The sequence below is a fragment of the Lepus europaeus genome, chromosome 23 (genome assembly GCF_033115175.1).
Source record: "Lepus europaeus isolate LE1 chromosome 23, mLepTim1.pri, whole genome shotgun sequence".
Classification (NCBI taxonomy): domain Eukaryota; kingdom Metazoa; phylum Chordata; class Mammalia; order Lagomorpha; family Leporidae; genus Lepus; species Lepus europaeus.
In genome coordinates this window covers 28,205,081-28,225,160 of record NC_084849.1, presented here as the reverse complement: position 1 = coordinate 28,225,160, position 20,080 = coordinate 28,205,081, and positions in this window count along the sequence as shown.

The window sequence follows — 20,080 nt, the reverse complement described above, 5'->3', positions numbered from 1 at the left end:
TCCATAAGAGGGCAGCGATGTCAATCATGGCTAATTTCTTATCACACACAAGAGGGCAGAAGAGAATAAAATAGCATCTTAAAACTAGTAGGGGCTGGCACTGTGGTGTAGTGGGTAAAGCCGCCGCCTACAGTGCCAGCATCTCATATGGGTGCTGGTTCGAGGCCTGGCGGCTACACTTTTGTTCCAGCTCTCTTCTGTGGCCTGGGAAAGCAGTAGAAGATGGCCCAAGTGCTTGGGGCCCTGCACCACGTGGGAGACCCAGAAGAAGCTCCTGGCTCCTGGCTTCGGATCGGCCCAGCTCCAGCCATTGTGGCCATCTGCGGAGTGAACCATCAGATGGAAAACATCTCCCCCCACTTATCTGTAACTCTGCCTTTAAAAGAAAAGAAATCAATCTTTAAAAAAAAATTAGTGAAAGAGGATGCTGGCCAATGTGACATAGTAGGTAAGCCTCTGTCTGTGGCACTGGCAAACCCTGTGGGTGCTGGTTCAAGTCCCAGCTGCTCCTCTTCTGATACAGAAAGCAGCAGATGACCCAAGTCCTTGGGCCCCTGCACCCAAGTGTGAGACCCAGAAGAAGCTCCTGGCTCCTGGCTTCAGATCAGCCCAGCGGATGGAAGACTTTTCTATTTCTCCCTTTTCTTGTCTGTAACTCTGCCTCTCAAATAAATAATTTTTAAAAAAATTAAAAACAAAACTAGTAATAGAAAAACAGTCAATTCGTGGGGCCGGCGCTGTGGTGCAATGGATTAACACATGGCCTGAAGCACTGGCATCCCATATGGGCGCCGGTTCGAGTCCCGGCTGTTCCTCTTCCCATCCAGCTCTCTGCTATGGCCTGAGAAAAGCAGTGGGTGAGGGCCCAAGTGCTTGGGCCCCTGCACCCACGTGGGAGGCCCGGAAGAAGCTCCTGGCTCCTGGCTTCTGATTGGCGCAGCTCCAGCCGTTGTAGCCATCTGGAGAGTGAACCAGCGGATGGAAGACCTCTCTCTCTGTCTATCTTGCAAATAAATAAAATAAATATTAAAAAAAGAAAAACAGTCAATGCAGAACTCTATGGCCATTGAAAATATAACACAACAATACAGGTGAAATAAAAACATTTTCTGTTAAAAAAAACTATCAGCAGCAGACCTAACAAGGAATGCTGAAGAAAGTCCTGCAGAGTGAACAGGAATCCACACGGAGACTTCAACCTAAAGAACGATTAGCGCCGGCGCCGCGGCTCACTAGGCTAATCCTCCGCCTTGCGGCGCCGGCACACCGGGTTCTAGTCCCGGTCGGGGCACCGATCCTGTCCCGGTTGCCCCTCTTCCAGGCCAGCTCTCTGCTGTGGCTAGGGAGTGCAGTGGAGGATGGCCCAAGTCCTTGGGTCCTGCACCCCATGGGAGACCAGGATAAACACCTGGCTCCTGCCATCGGATCAGCGCGGTGCGCCGGCCGCAGCGTGCTACCGCGGCGGCCATTGGAGGGTGAACCAACGGCAAAAGGAAGACCTTTCTCTCTGTCTCTCTCTCTCACTGTCCACTCTGCCTGTCAAAAAAAAAAAAAAAAAAAAGAACGATGAGCATCAGAGAGGCAGTTAAAGTATATGGGCAAAAGGAAACATTGTACAGCTTTTCATCTTTCATATTCAGTTTTAGTTTTTAATTTTTAAAAATATTTATTTATTTGAAAGTCAGAGTTATGAGGAGACGGGAGAGAAAGAGAGAGAGAGAGAGAGAGAGAGAGAGAGAGAGAGAGAGATCTTCCATGCACTGGTTCACTCCCCCAGATGGCTCCAATAGGCAGGGCTGAGCCAGGCTGAAGCCAGGAGCCAGGAGCCAGGAGCTTCATTAGGTCTCCCATGTGGGCACAGGGGCCCAAGCACTTGGGCCCTCACCCACTGCTTTTCTCAGGCACATTAGCAGGGAGGTGGATCAGAAGTGGAACAGCCAGGACATGAACCAGTACCTAAAAGGGATGCTGGCATCACAGTTTTCAACTTTTAAAAAAGATCTTATTGATTTATTTGAGAGGTAGAGTTACAGACAGACAGGGAGAGAAAAAAGTCTTTCATCCACTGGTTCACTCTCAAATGGCCACAACAGCTGGATCTGGGCCAATCTTAAGCCAGGAACCAGGAGTTCTCCTGGGTCTCCCATGCAGGTGCAGGGGCCCAAGCGTTTGCGCCAACTTCTACTGCTTTCCCAGGCCACAGCAGAGAGCTGGACAGGAAGAGGAGCAGCTGGGACTAGAACCGGCGTCCATATAGGATGCCCATGCCACAGGTGGAGGTCTAGCCTACTGCACACAGCACCAGCCCCAGTTTTTCATTTTTAAAGAAATATTATTTAATTTGTCAGAGAGGCAGAGATGCACACACACACACACAGAGAGAGAGAGAGAGAGGAAGAGACAGAGAGCTCCTATCTGCTGATTTATACCCCCAGTGCCTGCAACAGCTGAGGCTGGGCCAGGCCCAAGCTGGGAGCCAGGAATTCAGTTTGGGTCTCCCATGGGAGTGGCAGGGACCCAACTACTTGAGCTAGCACTTACTGCCTGCCAGAGTGTGCATTAGCTGAAAACTGAAATTAGGAGTGGAGCCAGGGTCTGAACCCAGGTATTCTGATATGTGATATGAATGTCGCAAACAGCACTGTAACTACTAGGCCAAACACCTATCCTGTATCTTAATTTCATTAAAAGGCAATAAGGGGCAAGGTTTGGCTAGCAAATAAGAAACCAATTAAGCTGCTCACCTCTTGTATTAAAATGCCTGGGTCTGACACAGGCTTTGGGTCTTGGCTCCAGCTTCTCACGATGCAGACTCTGGGAGGCAGCAGTGACGGCTCAGCTGTGGACTCCTGCCACACATACGGGAGATGTCAATTGTGTTCCCAGATCCTGTTGTTGGCCCTGACCCAGCCTGTGCCACTGTAGGCATTTGCTGAGTGAACCAGTGGTGGGAGCTCTTGCTCTGTCTCTCTCAAAAATAAATAAATAAATAAATAAATAAATAAACTTTTATAAAAGGCAATAAAGCAAAAATAATTATATGACTATGTGTTGGAGTCTCCAATGTATGCAGATGTAAAATAAAACAAAAATATTCCAAAATGATCCCGGGGCCAGTGCCATGGCGCAGTAGGTTCAGCCTCTGCCTGCAACACCGGCATCCCATATGGGCACTGATTCGAGTCCTGGCTGCTCCTCTTCCCATCCAGCTCTCTGCTGTGGCCTGGGAGAGCAGTGAGGATGGACCCTGCACCTGTGTGGGAGACCCGGAAGAAGCTCCAGGCTCCTGGCTTCGGATCGGTGCAGCTCCAGCCATTGTGGCCATTTGGGGAGTGAACCACTGGAAGGAAGACCTTTCTCTCTGCCTCTCCCTCTCACTGTCTGTAACTCTACCTCTCAAATAAATAAAATCTTAAAAACATATAATCCAAAAGATGGAAGGGGAAAATGTGGCAAAGGACTTACTTATTACATAAGTGGCTCAACAGTAATTGGAAGTAGGCTGTGATAGGTTAAGAACATATATAAGGATTTCCAGAACAAAAAGGAATTAACACAGAATATTAAGTTTTATTTCCAGCCACACTGATGATGCTGTGAAATGTAAATGGCCTGGGGCTAGCACTGTGGCGAAGTGGGATCAGCTGCTGCTTGCAACACTGGTATCCTTATGGGCGCTGGTTTGAGTTCTGGCTGCTGTACTTCTGCTCCAGCTCCCTACTAATGGCCTGGGAAAGCAACAGAGGATGGCCCCAGCACTTGGCCCTTGGATCTATCTGGGAGACCCGGAAAAGCTCCTGGCTCCTGGCTTCAGCCTGGCCCCGCCCCAGCCCCAGTCATGGGGAGTGAACCAGTGGATGGAAGATTTCTGCCTCTTCTCTCTCTCTCTCAATCTCCCAATCTCTCTCTCTCTCTCTGCCTTTAAAATAAATAAATCTTTAGAAAATGTAAATGAAGAAGATGGCCGAAGAGTGAGGGCGCACACAACAGTTTGGGAAAAGAAATTTTAACAAGGGTGGAGTTACTGTACCCTTAAGAAGAGACTCAGAGGAAAAAACTGTAGAGGAAACTCTTCCGGATCTAGTGGATGTGACACGGATGACCTACAAGGAGAGCAAGGTGGCCCACTGCCACACCTAGCAGCGCCCAACCCGCACTGAGTCACGCCACGGACACGGGGGCCACGAGAGTTGGCAAAACAGCGAGCCCAGCTACAGAAGCCCACCCACAGAATTTGAGCCCCGGCGCTCGAAGGAAAGGTAACCCGAGACTTTGGCCGCGAAGGTTAGACCGTGGTCCGAGCTCATGCGGGGCGGGAGGGGGAACTACACCAGGCTGACTGGAAGAAAAAAAAAGGGGGGGGGAGCCTGCTGGGATACTAGCCTCTCTCTGCACTCTCCTTACAAAGCCCAGAAAGACAAAGAGCAGGGACCACTTTACATAAGTAAAACAAATTCCTTAGCCTAGGCAACACTGAAGAACCAAACAGAGCTCTTTGGCCACACCTCCAAGATGCCAAACAAACGTAGAAACCAAGGTAACAAGAGCAAGGAAGACACTATAATGCCCCCAGATGAAAAAGACACCCCAATTCAAGATAATGAAGATGATGAGATAGAAGAAATGCAAGAAGCGGATCTCAAAAAATTGATAAGAACATTAAGAAGCTCTCAAAAACAAATTCTTGAACTACAGAAATCCTTAATGGACAAGATAGAAAATCTCTCTCGCGAAAATGAAATATTAAGGAGGAATCAAAATGAAATGAAACAACTAGTAGAACAGGAAACAGTGATAGTGACGAGAAACCATAATGAAATGAAGAATTCAACAGATCAAATGACAAACACATTAGAGAGCCTTAAAAACAGAATGGGTGAAGCAGAAGAGAGAATATCGGACTTAGAAGACAGAGAACAGGAAAGGAAACAGGCAAACCAAAGAAAAGAAGAGGGAATTAGAAATCTAAAAAATATTGTCAGGAATCTACAGGATACTATCAAAAAACCGAACATTCGGGTCCTAGGAGTTCCTGAGGGCATGGAGAGGGAGAAAGGATTAGAAGGCCTTTTCAGTGAGATACTAGCAGAAAATTTCCCAGGTTTGGAGAAGGATAGAGACATCTTAGTACAGGAAGCTCATAGAACCCCTAATAAACATGACCAAAAGAGATCCTCACCACGACATGTTGTAATCAAACTCACCACAGTGAAACATAAAGAAAAGATCCTAAAATGTGCAAGAGAGAAACGCCAGATTACTCTCAGAGGATCTCCAATTAGACTCACAGCTGACTTCTCATCAGAAACCTTACAAGCGAGGAGGGAATGGCGAGATATAGCCCAGGTACTAAGAGAGAAAAACTGCCAGCCCAGAATATTATATCCTGAAAAGCTCTCATTTGTGAATGAAGGTGAAAGAAAGACCTTTCACAGCAAACAGAAATTGAAAGAATTCGTTGCCACTCGTCCAGCCCTGCAAAAGATGCTTAAAGATGTGATACACGCAGAAACACAGAAACGCGGTCACCAATATGAAAGAAGGTAAAGGAAGGAAACCTCACAGCAAAAGATCACAGGAAACCCAAAAATGATAGGGCAAAGTTACTACTTATCGATAGTCACATTAAACGTTAAAGGCCTCAACAATCCAGTTAAAAGACACCGATTGGATGATTGGGTTAAGGAACAAAACCCATCTATCTGCTGCTTACGAGAAACACATCTTTCTAACAAAGATGCACACAGACTGAAAGTGAAAGGCTGGAAAAAGATATACCATGCCAACGGAAATGAAAAAAGAGCGGGAGTAGCCATCTTAATATCAGATAACATAAATTTTACCACAAAAACTATTAGGAGAGACAAAGAGGGGCACTATATAATGATTAAGGGATCCATTCAACAGGAAGATATAACGATTATCAATGTATATACACCTAATTACAGGGCACCGGTTTATTTAAAAGACTTGTTAAAGGAATTAAAGGGAGACTTAGACCCCAATACAATAGTACTGGGGGACTTCAATACTCCACTCTCAGAGATAGACAGATCATCAGGACAGAAGACCAACAAGGAGACAGTAGATTTAAACGACACTATAGCTCAAATGGACCTAACAGATATCTACAGAACTTTTTATCCTACACAGAAAGACTTTACATTCTTCTCAGCAGTATATGGAACCTTCTCTAGGATTGACCACATGCTAGGCCACAAAGCAAGTCTCAGCAAATTCAAAAGAATTAGAATCATACCATGCAGCTTCTCAGACCACAAAGGAATGAAGTTGGAAATTAGCAACTCGGGAATCCCTAGAGCACGTACAAACACATGGAGATTGAACAACATGCTCCTGAATGAACAATGGGTCATAGAAGAAATTAAAAGAGAAATCAAAAATTTTCTGGAAGTAAATGAGGATAACAGCACATCATACCAAAACCTATGGGATACAGCAAAAGCAGTGTTGAGAGGAAAATTTATATCAATAGGTGCCTACATCAAGAAATTGGAAAGGCACCAAATAGATGAACTTTCAAGTCATCTCAAGGATCTAGCAAATCAGCAGCAAACCAGACCCAAAGCTAGTAGGAGAAGAGAAATACTTAAAAGCAGAGAAGAAATCAACAGGATTGAATCCAAAAAAACATTACAAAAATCAGCCAAACGAGGAGCTGGTTTTTTGAAAAAATAAACAAAATTGACACCCCATTGGCCCAACTAACTAAAAAAAGAAAAGACCCAAATCAATACAATTAGAGATGAAAAAGGAAACGTAACAACAGACACCACAGAAATAAAAAGAATCATCAGAAATTACTACAAGGACTTATATGCCAGCAAACAGGGAAATCTATCAGAAATGGATAGATTCCTGGACACATACAACCTACCTAAATTGAACCAGGAAGACATAGAAAACCTAAACAGACCCATAACTGAGACAGAAATTGAAACAGTAATAAAGGCCCTCCCAACAAAGAAAAGCCCAGGACCAGATGGATTCACAGCTGAATTCTACCAGACATTTAAAGAAGAATTAACCCCAATTCTCCTCAAACTGTTCAGGGCAATCGAAAAAGAGGGAATCCTCCCAAATTCTTTCTATGAAGCCAGCATCACCTTAATTCCTAAGCCAGACAAAGATGCAGCATTGAAAGAGAATTACAGACCAATATCCCTGATGAACATAGATGCAAAAATCCTCAATAAAATTCTGGCCAATAGAATGCAACATCACATTAGAAAGATCAGCCACCCAGACCAAGTGGGATTTATCCCTGGTATGCAGGGATGGTTCAATGTTCGCAAAACAATCAATATGATACACCACATTAACAGCCTGCAGAAGAAAAACCATATGATTCTCTCAATAGACGCAGAGAAAGCATTTGATAAAATACAACACCCTTTCATGATGAAAACCCTAAGCAAACTGGGTATAAAAGGAACATTCCTCAATACAATCAAAGCAATTTATGAAAAACCTACAGCCAGTATCCTATTGAATGGGGAAAAGTTGGAAGCATTTCCGCTGAGATCTGGTACCAGACAGGGATGCCCACTCTCACCACTGCTCTTCAATATATTCTGGAAGTCTTAGCCAGAGCTATTAGGCAAGAAAAAGAAATTAAAGGGATACAAATTGGGAAGGAAGAACTCAAACTATCCCTCTTTGCAGACGATATGATTCTTTATTTAGGGGACCCAAAGAACTCTACTAAGAGACTATTGGAAATCATCAAAGAGTTTGCCAAAGTAGCAGGATATAAAATCAATGCACAAAAATCAACAGCCTTTGTATACACAGACAATGCCATGGCTGAGAAAGAACTTCTAAGTTCAATCCCATTCTCAATAGCTACAAAAAGAATCAAATACCTTGGAATAAACTTAACCAAGGACATTAAAGATCTCTACGATGAAAATTACAAAACCTTAAAGAAAGAAATAGAAGAGGATACCAAAAAATGGAGGAATCTTCCATGCTCATGGATTGGAAGAATCAACATCATCAAAATGTCCATTCTCCCAAAAGCAATTTATACATTCAATGCAATACCAATCAAAATACCAAAGACACTCTTCTCAGATCTGGAAAAAATGATGCTGAAATTCATACGGAGACACAGGAGACCTCGAATAGCTAAAGCAATCTTGTACAACAGAAACAGAGCTGGAGGCATCACAATACCAGATTTCAGGACATACTACAGGGCAGTAGTTATCAAAACAGCATGGTACTGGTACAGAAACAGATGGATAGACCAATGGAACAGAATAGAAACACCAGAAATCAACCCAAACATCTACAGCCAACTCATATTTGATCAAGGATCCAAAAACAATCCCTGGAGTAAGGACAGTCTATTCAATAAATGGTGCTGGGAAAACTGGATTTCCATGTGCAGAATCATGAAGCAAGATCCCTACCTTTCACCTTACACAAAAATACACTCAACATGGATCAAAAACTTAAATCTACGACCCGACACCATCAAATTATTAGAGAGCATTGGAGAAACCCTGCAAGATATAGGCACAGGTAAAGACTTCCTGGAAAATACCCCAGGAGCACAGGCACTCAAAGCCAAAATTAACTATTGGGATTGCATCAAACTGAGAAGTTTCTGTACTGCAAAAGAAACAGTCAGGAAAGTGAATAGAAACTGACAGAATGGGAAAAAATATTTGCAAACTATGCAACAGATAAAGAGTTGATAACCAGAATCTACAAAGAAATCAAGAAACTCCACAACATCAAAACAAACAATCCACTTAAGAGATGGGCCAAAGACCTCAACAGACATCTTTCCAAAGAGGAAATCCAAATGGCCAACAGACGCATGAAAAAATGTTCAAGATCACTAGCAATCAGGGAAATGCAAATCAAAACCACAATGAGGTTTCACCTCACCCCGGTGAGAATGGCCCACATTCAGAAATCAACCAACAATAGATGCTGGAGAGGATGTGGGGAAAAAGGGACACTAACCCACTGTTGGTGGAAATGTAAACTGGTTAAGCCACTATGGAAGTCAATCTGGAGATTCTTCAGAAACCTGAATATAACCCTACCATTCAACCCAGCCATCCCACTCCTTGGAATTTACCCAAAGGAAATTAATTTGGCAAACAAAAAAGCCATCTGCACATTAATGTTTGCTGCAGCTCAATTCACAATAGCTAAGACCTGGAACCAACCCAAATGCCCATCAACAGTAGACTGGATAAAGAAACTATGGGACATGTACTCTATGGAATACTATACAGCAGTCAAAAACAGTGAAACCCAATCATCTGCAACAAGATGGAGCAATCTGGAAAGCATCATGCTAAGTGAATTAAGCCAGTCCCAAAGAAACAAATATCATTCGTTTTCCCTGATCGGCGACAACTAACTGAGCACCAAAGGGTAACCTGTGGAAGTGTAATGGACACTATGAGAAATAGTGACTTGATCAGCTATGGTGCTGACTGTTGATGTACAATGTAACACTTTATCCATTTTAGTATTTTTTTTCTGTAAACTCTGTAATTAACACACAATTATTCTCAGGTGTCTAAATCTTAACTGAAAAGTGATCCCGGTTAAATATAAGAATGAGAAAAGGAGAGGGAGGAGATGTATAATAGGGGACATGCTCAATTGGATTTGCCCCAAATGATGGAGTTAGAAAAGTGCCAGGGGATTCCAATACAATCCCATCAAGATGGCATGTACCAATGCCATCTCACCAGCCCAGGTGATCAACTTCAGTTCACAACTGATCACACTGATAGGCCTAAGAGTCAAAGGGATCACACAAACAAGATTAATGTCTGCTAATACAAACTGATAAAAAAAAAGGGGGGGGGAGAGAAGGATCCAACATGGGAAGGGGGAGACACAGCAGACTCATAGAATGACAGATGTCCTAAATAGCACTCTGGCCTCAGAATCAGCCCTTAAGGCATTTGGATCTGGCTCAAGAGCCTATGAGAGTATTTTAGGCATGGAAAGCCAAGACACGCTGGTGAAAAAAAAAAAAAGATGATGAAGAAGAAGAAGACCTAAATGAAGGATCTCAGCGAGTGTGATCCCAGTGGAAAGAACGGGGCCATCAAAGTAGGAGGTGCCTTTCTCTGAAGGGAGGAGGGAACTTCCACTTTGATTATGGCCTTGTCCGAATAGGATTGAAGTCGGCGAAGCCTAAAGGCTTCCATAGCCTCGGCAACTCATGGCTAGAGCCTAGGGAGATTACTGACGCCATAAACAAGAGTGTTAAACTGTTAAATCAACATCAGGAGTCACTGTGTACTTATGTCCCATGTGGGATCGGTCCTTAATAGGTTGTCGAAGGTGAAGTAATGATATAGCTAGTACTGAAACAGTATTTTTACACTTTGTGGTTATGTGTGGGTGCAAAGTGATGAAATCTTTACTTAGTATATACTAAAGCGATCTTCTGTATATAAAGATAATTGAAAATGAAAAAAAAACTTTGGTTTTAAATTGGAAATTACATAGAAAAATAATCAATCTTTTTAAAAAAAATATCTTGCAGAATCTCTGTCATTAATGTGATGTACATTGTTATTTAATGCTATAACTAGTACTCCAACAGTATTTTTTCACTTTGTGTTGCTATGTGAGGGCAAACTGTTGAAATCTTTATATATACTAAACGGATTTTCTGTATATAAAGAGAATTGAAAATGAACCTTGATGGGAATGGGAGAGCGAGGGGGAAAGGGGAGGGTTGCGGGTTGGGGGGAAGTTGTAGGGGGGGAACCCTTTGTAATCCATAAGCTGTACTTTGGAAATTTATATTCACTAAATAATATATATATATATATATAAAGAAAATGTAAATGAACTAAGCATTCAAATTTAAAGGCCACAACTGTCAGACTAGATTAAAAAAAATCAAAATCCAACTATATTTGCTCTACAAGGGACTCACTTCAAATACATGCAGAGGTTAAAGATAAAAGATGTGACAAATACTAAGCATGAGAAAGCTGGTGTGGGCTAAAGTAATAACAATGCAAACAGCCAGGGCTGGGCCAAGGATGAAGATTGGAGCCAGGAGCTCAATCCAGGTCTCTCTCCCATGAGGGTGCAGGAGCCCAGCTTCTTGAGCCCTTACTGCTGCCTCCCAGGGAAGGCACCAGCGGGAAGCTGCAGTCCTAAGTTGAAACCAGCTATCAGACTCCGGTACTCCAATATGGGATGTGCTAGGCCAAACACCCACCTGTAACGGAAGGTTTTAATATCCTTCTTTCATATAGAAGACACTGAATACCTGAATGTGTGTACACAAATACACTCTGGAAGAGGGAGACAAAAATTCAGCACGAATACAAAAGTACCATCAGTTTCAAGACTGAAATCAGACAGTGGATATTCTAGATCACAGAGAAAGGAAGTCAGAAACCACTAACAAGATAGTAAGGAAAATCCCGAGTACTGGAAATCAAACACACACTTCCAAGTAACCCATGGATCAAAGAAAGCACAAGCAAATTAGAAAATGTTTTGAACTGCATATAAATGGAAACACAATATATTCAGATTTCCGAGAGGCAGCTAAAGCAGGGCTTAAAGGGAGATTACAGTTGTAGTAAAGAACAAGGAAAACAAGCTGGCACCGCGGCTCGCTAGGCTGATCCACTGCCTGCGGCGCCGGCACCCTGGGTTCTAGTCTCGGTTGGGGCGCCGGATTCTATCCCGGTTGCCCCTCTTCCAGTCCAGCTCTCTGCTATGGCCCGGAAAGGCAGTGGAGGATGGCCCAAGTGCTAGGGCCCTGCACCTGCATGGGAGACCAGGAAAAGCACCTGGCTCCTGGCTTCAGATCAGTGCAGTGTGCCTGCCGCAGCAGCCATTGTGGGGTGAACCAACAGAAAAAGGAAGACCTTTCTGTCTGTCTCTCTCTCTCTACTGTCCACTCTGCCTGTAAAAACAACAACAAGGAAAACAATTCAAACAAGAATACGAAACTTAGGAATGAATTTACATGCAAGACAGGCACACTGAAAACTAGAAAACAGAGAAATTATGGAAGATCCAAGTGAATGGAGATGTCCAAAGTTACGGATTACGAATGGGCTGGTGAAGGTGGCAGGGCCAGAGAACCTAACCTAATGCTGCTGTCGTGGGGGCCTTAATCCCATTCATGGGAGGAGAAGCTGAACGGCCCCACCACCTGTTAGAGGCCTACTACTTAAGCTGCCACACTGGCCATTAAGTTTCAACCTCTGAATTTTGGAGGGGACACATCGAAACCGTAAATCTGCCCACTTAACACTTTTACTGTAAAGGGATAGCAATCAAGACACTTTAGGGCTAGCGTTAGGACAGATTACTGCAGTAAAATGGAGTCCAAAAATAGGTCCACACACACAGTATATGGTCAGCTGATGTAGCTCAAAGATGTTACAATATTGGTGAAGGGGCTGGCGCCGTGGCGCAGCAGGTTAATGTCCTGGCTTGAAGCACCAGCAGCCCAGATGGGCGCAGGTTTGAGACCTGCCTGCTCCCCTTCCAATACAGCTCTCTGCTATGGCCTGGGAAAGCAGTAGAAGGTGGCCCATGTCCTTGGGCCCCTGCACCCGCGTGGGAGACCTGGAAGAAGCTCCTGGCTTTGGACCAGCCCAGCTCCAGCTGTTGCGACCATTTGGGCATTGAACCACCGGAAGGAAGACCTTTCTCTCTGTATCTCCCTCTCACTGTCTCAAACAAATAAATCATTAAAAAATATATTGGCAAAGATGGTGAGCAGTCAGAATCATCACACATTACCTGCTATGCCACAACACTGGCCCCATCTCTCTGTTTTTAAAGATTATTTATGTATTTGAAAGTCAGACTTATAGAGAGAGGGAGAGACACACACACACACACACACACAAGCTTCTATTTGTTGGCTCACTCCCCAAATGGCTGCAACAGCTGCTGCTGGCCCAGGCCGAAGCCAGGAGCCAGGCACTTCTTCCAGGTCTCTGACATGGGTGCAGGGGCCCAAGCCCTTGGGCCATCCTCTGCTGCTTTTCCGGGTACATCAGCAGGGAGCTGCATTGGAAGTGGAGCAGCCAGGATGCAAACCAGTGCCCATTTGGAATGTTGGTGCCACAGGGGGCTGTTTAACCCACTATGCCACAATGCCGGCCCACGTAGTGTTTTCTTAACATGCTTATTTATTTTCATCTACTTTGGGGGAGGGAACAGAGAGAGAAAGAGAGCGAGAAGACGAGAAGAGAAAAGAAGAGAAGAGAAAAGAGAGAACCCTTCCACTGGTTCATTCCCCAAGTGCCTACAATAGCCAGAGTTGGCCCAGATCAAAGCCAGGACACAGAAACTCCCTATGGGTCTTCCACATAGGTGGCAGTGGCACAGGCACTTGAGCCATCATTCGCTGCCTCCCAGCATGCACTAGCAGGAAGCTGGATTGGAAACAGAGCAGCTGGGACTCGAACTGGCACTCTGATAGAGAACACGGGCATTCCAGGCAGCGACGACTGAACATGCTGTACCATGATGCCCAGCTCTATCATTTTTTTAATGTATTTTGGATTCATGTCTACTGCTTCAACATTTTTGCACTGATATTTAAAAATGAGATGAGTCTTTAATTTTATTATTTTTCTATGCTGTAGTTGCTAAGTTTTAGCATTAGTATCTTCAGGTTCATAAAATTAATCTGCCTTCCTATTTCTTATTTTTAAAAATGTTTTGACAGGTAGAATTATAGACAGAGAGAGAGACAGAGAGAAAGGTCTTCCTTCCATTGGTTCAGCCCCTAAATGGCCGCCACAGCCAGCGCAGTGCCGATCCACAGCCAGGAGCCAGGTGCTTCCTCCTGGTCTCCCACGCAGGTGCAGGGCCCAAGCACTTGAGCCATCCTCCACTGCACTCCCGGGCCACAGCAGAGAGCTGGCCTGGAAGAGGAGCTCCCAGGACAGAATCCGGCGCCCATATGAGATGCTGGCACCACAAGCAGAGTATTAACCAAATGATCCAGGGCGCTGGCCCAATCTGTCTTCCTTTTAGCTCTATGTTGTCTAACAATTTAAAGCTGAAATCTGTGTTTTAAAATTTCTCAGAAAAATGCCTTTTCAACCACAGCGAACTAATGAAAATATAAAAGCAAAATCAAACACCTACGGGGTTAGATAAAGTAGAAACACAATATGCACCTAAATCAAGAGAAAGAAGTGTTTGAGGGGCTAGCGCTGTGGCGCAGTGGGTTAAAGCTGTGGCCTGCAGCACCGGCATCCCATACGGACGCCGGTTCGAGTCCTGGCTGCTCCACTTCCAATCCAGCTCTCTGCTATGGCCTGGGAAGCAGTAGAAGATGGCCCAAGTGTTCGGACCCTGCACCCACGTGGGAGACTTGGAGGAAGCTTTACCGCTTTACCACAGGACTGGCCCTACAAACTCTGGTTACCAATCTTTGTCACAGTGAAGAATTCGACACTACTACAGTTTTTTTAATTTTTTTTTTTGACAGGCAGAGTGGACAGTGAGAGAGAGAGAGAACAGAGAGAAAGGTCTTCCTTTTGCCGTTGGTTCACCCTCCAGTGGCCACCGCGGCCGGTGCACTGTGCTGCTCGGAAGGCAGGAGCCAGGTGCTTCTCCTGGTCTCAAATGGGGTGCAGGGCCTAAGGACCTGGGCCATCCTCCACTGCACTCCCTGGCCACAGCAGAGAGCTGGCCTGGAAGAAGGGCAACTGGGACAGAATCCGGCGTCCCACCGGGACTAGAACCTGGTGTACCGGCGCCACTAGGCGGAGGATTAGCCTGTTGAGCCACGGCGCCGGCCACTACTACAGTGTTAATGATTCTGTGACTTTAAACTTAGGAGTGAATTTGAAATCTTTTCATCTGATGACCATTTACAGCCCTTGCCTGCACTCCTGCTCAGCTACAGGATTTTCACTTTGTACTTGTTGAACTCTTCACTTTGTGCAGCACTAAGCCTTTGACCACAACGGGAACCAAGAATGCTACCTCAAAAACAAAACATTGATAAACTAAAAAAAAATCAAGTAAAAAAATAAAAGTGTAAGGATGACCAATCAACCACACCAGCACCCACAATAACCAACTTTCCTCACTAGGACACCACAGCTGGACAACCACAAAGGCCAGCTTCTTCAACCTCAGTCACTCCATCGTCTGAATTCTACAAGCCAGTAACAATTTCTACCTTATCACCACCCACCCTGCACATCATTCTACACACCCGCACAACTGGAAGGCACCCAAAACCCCATCACGTGACCCCCAAGTTTCAGGACACCTTCAGTAGCCAAGGCAGTTATACAACCCAACACCGCAAGAACACGCCCTAAATAGGAATACTATTCACCCTAAAAACCTTCCCCCAAGACTTCACATGATTCCGCACCCAAAACTTCCCCAACGATAAACCCGAACCACGAGAAACAGAAGCGTTGAAATGGAAACCTTACACAATACACCACACACACACACACACAATCTTAATGAAAACCCAGCGCACGTCGTAATTCTCACGTGGAATTTAACCAGACCAACGACAAAAAACAAATCCTCCCTCTGTTCCGCGACAGGAACTTACCGGCCCCGGCAGCACCTGCAGCAGGAAACCCAGCAGACCACCCGCCCCCCAAGCAGCCCCAAGTCCCCGACACCCACACTCCCAGCGACCTGGAGGCTTCCTCCCGGCTCCCACCCCCCAGGAGAGCGTCCCGGGCCTCCGGTCAAGACCCCCACCCCGCGACGCCCCACAGACGCTGACCACAGGACTCACCGGGCCTCAGGGCAGCACGGGGATGGCGACGCGACGCGCAGGCACCGGGACCGGGCACCTTCTCAGGCGGGAGGCGCACCCGCCCGGCACCTGGAGCACTCGTGTCCGCGTGCCGGCCCTTTCTTCCGTGCGGCCTCTCCACAGCATCTTCTGGTCCTGAAGGTCAAGCCTGGCGCGCTGCACATCCTGCAGGGGACAACCCTCCGCCTCAGAACACAACCACAGGAACAACACGGCTGACGCAGCCCCGGGCAGCGCATTTATAGCCCCGCTATTCAAATGAGGGCTCCTGAGAGGTTCACTTCCATTGGGTACCCTGGAAGGCACCAACCAATCAGAAAGGACCGCTGGCGACTGCGCAAAGGCGGCCGTCCCCAAGCCACTCCAAGGCTGCTGAGCATCCTGAAGTGGCGCGAGTGAGTTCTCTGCGCCTGCGCAGTGATGCGGGGCAGCGGGCGCACGGCACCACAGCCTCCCTGCCTGAAGAGGGCGCTCCTGCGACGCGGCGGCTGCCGGCCCAGGAAGCCCGAGTGTCCCGCCCCTCCCGGCTGCCCAGAAGCCGGGCGCTGACAGCAGCGGGGCCTGCAGCCGGCGCCCAGGGAGGACGGAGCAGCCCCGGCCGCCCGTGACGCCCCTGCCCGCGAGCGCCCTGAGGAGCCGCTGCTGGCAAGGCCGCCTTCCCGGACCCCGCCTGCCCGGGGAGCCCCGGCAGGCAGGTCCCCATCTCGCCCAGGTTCCCGGCCCCGGGGCTCGGCAGGCGCCCTCCCCCACCTGACCTGTGTCCTCCAGGCTCGGTTGGCCTTGCCTTTTGGACTGGACCCTCGCCTAGCCCGGCGGTGGCCTGCAGTCCGCTCTCCAGCGCCTCTGCTCGCACTGCCGGTGCCGGGCTGCGGCTACCTCGGTGCCCGCCGCTCCCTGTCCAGCGGGGCCGGGCCCCAGTGCGTGGAAGATCTCTGTTTCTCGTCCTGTCAGGAGAAAATAAATAATGGAGCATTTGCTAAAGGGAGCGGACGAAATGAGAAACTTGGAGACCTGAACGGACTGAAAGCCGCTTTTCCAGCTGAGAGACTGTGAGATCCCTGCTCAGGAGGTTTTCCCCGGGCTGGGTGTCTTGTATTTTCCTCACAGCTTTGGAACCAAGATTACCCCGGAGTCACGAAGTGATATGGGCAGTTTTTGCTTTTATTTATTTTCTGGAAACCTTGTAAGAGATTAGGAATGTAGTAGACTTTATTAGCAAAGCCATCTGGGCTTAGAGCTCTGGGAGAGATGCTTTGATTAGTATTTCTAGCCATTAATTGCTTTATTTTCGCATCCAAAATTTCTTCTTTTGCCCAAAATGCCAATACATAATTCCCCAGGAATGTATGCATTGAAGATAGGTTTAGAAATGGATCAAAGGGCCGGCACTGGGGTGCAACGCATAAAGCCCCGCCTGTGGTGCCAGCATCCATATGGGCGCTGGTTTGAGTCCCGGCTGCTCTACATCGGATCCAGCTCTCCGCTGTGGCCTGGGAAAGCAGTAGAGGATGGCCCAAGACTTTGTGCCCTGCACCCAGGGGGGAGACCCAGAGGAAGCTCCTGGCTCCTGGCTCTGGATCAGCACAGCTCCTGCTGTTGTGGCCGTTTGGAGAGTGAACCAGCAGATGGAAGACTTCTCTCTCTGTCTCTCTGCCTCTGCCTCTCAAATAAATAAATAAATCTTTTTTTTAAAGAAATGTATCAATACATGTATTCATAATATTTAGAAGTAATTTCTGAAAGATTCTTTGTTTTTCCTCCCTGCTTTCTGTTTGGCATTTTATGCATCTCATCTTTTCCCCCTCTCTCTTAGAAGATGTCTACCTCATCAGTCTTGAAAGAACCAGGTCTTGGTTTTCCTGAGCATTGTACTTTTTCACTGTGCACTTCACTGATTTCTATTACTATCCCCACCCCTGCCACCGCCCCGTCCAGCCTTAGGTTCCTTAATGTGTCGGAAGCTTGGCCCTCACTGTGCATGTTTGGGAGGGTGGACCTTTAAGAGGTGAGGCCCAGCAGGAAGTCCCAAGGTCAACTGGGGGCACTACTCTCAGAAGGGACTGTGCAAGCTCCATCTTGCTCTGGCTCCCAGTGTTGAGATGTGATCTCTTCTTCCACAACCCATGTGCCGTGGAGCCCTCACCAGAGTCAGGTTATGCTGTTTGGGCTTTTAGCCTCCAAACCTGTGAGCTGAATATACCTGCTTACTTCATACAGTTAGTTTGCCTTGGGCGTTTCATTACAGTAACAGAAGCTGACTAGTCGTCTTTGTTATTTTATTTCTCCTTGTATATCTGTCTTCTTCTTAATCTTCTTTGGTCTACAGCTCTTTATGTAATTTCTGGATTTCAATGTTTAGTTCATTACAGCTAACTATTCACAACTCCCAAAAATGTACATTTAATATACTGTTTGCAATATGCCCTAAAAGTTCACATGCAGGGGCCGGCTCTGTGGCATAGTAGGTAACGCCACCACCTGCAGGGCGAGCATCCCATATGGGCACTGGTTCAAGATCCAGCTGCTCCACTTCCGATCCAGCTCTCTGCCATGGCCTGGGAAAGCAGTAGAAGATGGCCCAAGTCCTTGGGCCCCTGCACCCGCGTGGGAGACCCGGAAGAACCTCCTGGATCCTGGCTTCGGATCAGTGCAGCTCTGGCCGCTCTGGCCAATTGGAGAGTGAACCAGAGGATAGAAGACTTTCTCTCTCTCTCTCTCTCTCTCTCTCTCTCTCTCTCTCTCTTCCCCTTCTCGTCTCTCTCTGTACCTCTGACTTTCAAATAAATAAATCTTTTTTAAAAAAAGTTGACATGCAGTGTTTTCATTGCCATTCAGTTCTAAATGTGATTTTTTGACTTTCCAGTCCACAAGCTACATAATAACATGCTACTTAATTTTCAGATTCAAGCGATTTTAGAAACTGTTCTTTAGCTTTTACTTTCTAATTTTGATCCTTCTGAACACAGTGTTTGATATCTATCCACTGATTAGTAATCTAAAACCTCTTTTACAGCCTAATTATGGGCAATTTTTTTAAAATGTAAATGTGCTTGAAAAGAATGTTTATATTTTGTTTGCTTGGTACAGAAAATTTTATACAACTAAGATACACAAATTGTTATTGCCGTATAACCTAGCCTGTTAGTTGCACCGCTTAGATTCTGGAGGGCTCTGACTTTTCTGTCATGATTGCTTCCAGAGGGAGTACTAACATCTCTGACCACAGCTAATGTTGTTACATGTGGCACCCAAGCTGGCACCGTGAGAAAAGACAAAGAAACTAAAGGCTCAAGGAGAGAAAAGAGAAAGATGAAGCTTTTCATTATTCATAGATGATATACTATGTGAATTAAAATTTATATAAAGTTTTTAGCATTTTTCTTTTTTCTTTTTTTTAAGAGGCAGAGTGAACAGTGAGAGAGAGAGAGACAGAGAGAAAGGTCTTCCTTTTTCCGTTGGTTCACCCCCCAAGGGCCGCTGCGCTGTGGTGATCCAAAGCCAGGAGCCAGGTGCTTCTCCTGGTCTCCCATGCAGGTGCAGGGTCCAAGCACTTGGGTCATCCTCCACTGCCTTCCCGGGGCACAGCAGAGAGCTGGACTGGAAGAGGAGCAACTGGGACAGAATCTGGCGCCCCGACTGGGATTAGAACCCGGGGTGCTGGTGCCGCAGGCGGAGGATTAGCCTAGTGAGCCGTGGCGCCAGCCTAAAGTTTTTAGTATTAATGCTAGTATCTAGGTAGCTGACAAAAGAAGAAATTTAAATTTGCCCGCCTGGCACTGTGGTACAGCGGGTTAATGCCCTGGCCAGAAGCGTCAGCATCCCATATGGGCGCCAGTTTGAAACCCAGCTGCTCAGCTGCTCCACTTCCCATCCCGCTCTCTGCTATGGCCTAGGAAAGCAGTAGAAGATGGCCCAAGACCTTGGGTCCCTGAACCCATGTGAGAGACCCAGAAGAAGCTTCTGGCTTCCGGCTTCAGATCAGCACAACTCTGGCTATTGCGGCCATTGGGGAGTGAACCACCGGATGGAAGACCTCTGTCTCTCTGCCTTTCCTCTCTCTGTGTAACTCTTTCAAATAAATAAATGAATCTTTTAAAAATTCGCATTTCTGTACATAAATGATAAAGAATTAGGACATGTCATTTAAGAAGCATTACTGATCAGAAGAACCAAGCATATAAGGTCACTAGGGGTCAGACAGGTGTAACAGAGATGCACACCCAAGAATGGAGCATCAGGGATTGTGATGGTGAACACTGGAAATCACACCTGTGAACT